The 262-nt window shown below is 53.1% G+C and overlaps 1 protein-coding gene across 8 annotated transcripts in view; it reads right to left on the bottom strand.

Annotated features, from left to right (window-relative positions):
• The window catches only part of LOC124428551 (octopamine receptor beta-2R), a 53,965-nt gene extending 53,954 nt beyond the window's left edge, over positions 1 to 11 (bottom strand). For all 8 annotated transcript variants that reach the window (XR_006943210.1, XR_006943212.1, XR_006943211.1 and 5 more), the window contains exon 1: positions 1 to 11. This exon is cut by the window's left edge. The gene's annotated coding sequence lies outside the window, so the exon portion shown is untranslated.
• Positions 12 to 262: the final 251 nt, after the last annotated feature.

Here is a 262-nt window from a genome sequence, read left to right as displayed (position 1 = left end):
GACTGAATCGTCGCCGTTACCGTCCTCGTCCTCATCGTCGTCGTCGTCGTCGTCGTCGTCGTAGTCATGCTTGCGTCGACTCCGCCGCTCTCTCTCTCTCTCTCTCTCTCCCTCTCTCTCTTTCTCTCTCTCTTTCTCTCGTTGAGCTTGAATGAGCGAGTGTACGAGTTCACAAGTGTACGAGTAGAACGAAGAGGGAAGAAGATGCGGCGAACAAGTAAAGAGAGAGAGAGAGAGAGAGAGAGAGAGGGAAGGAGGATAG

The sequence above is a fragment of the Vespa crabro genome, chromosome 13 (assembly GCF_910589235.1).
Source record: "Vespa crabro chromosome 13, iyVesCrab1.2, whole genome shotgun sequence".
Lineage (NCBI taxonomy): Eukaryota > Metazoa > Arthropoda > Insecta > Hymenoptera > Vespidae > Vespa > Vespa crabro.
This window is presented reverse-complemented; position numbering and strand designations above follow the sequence as displayed.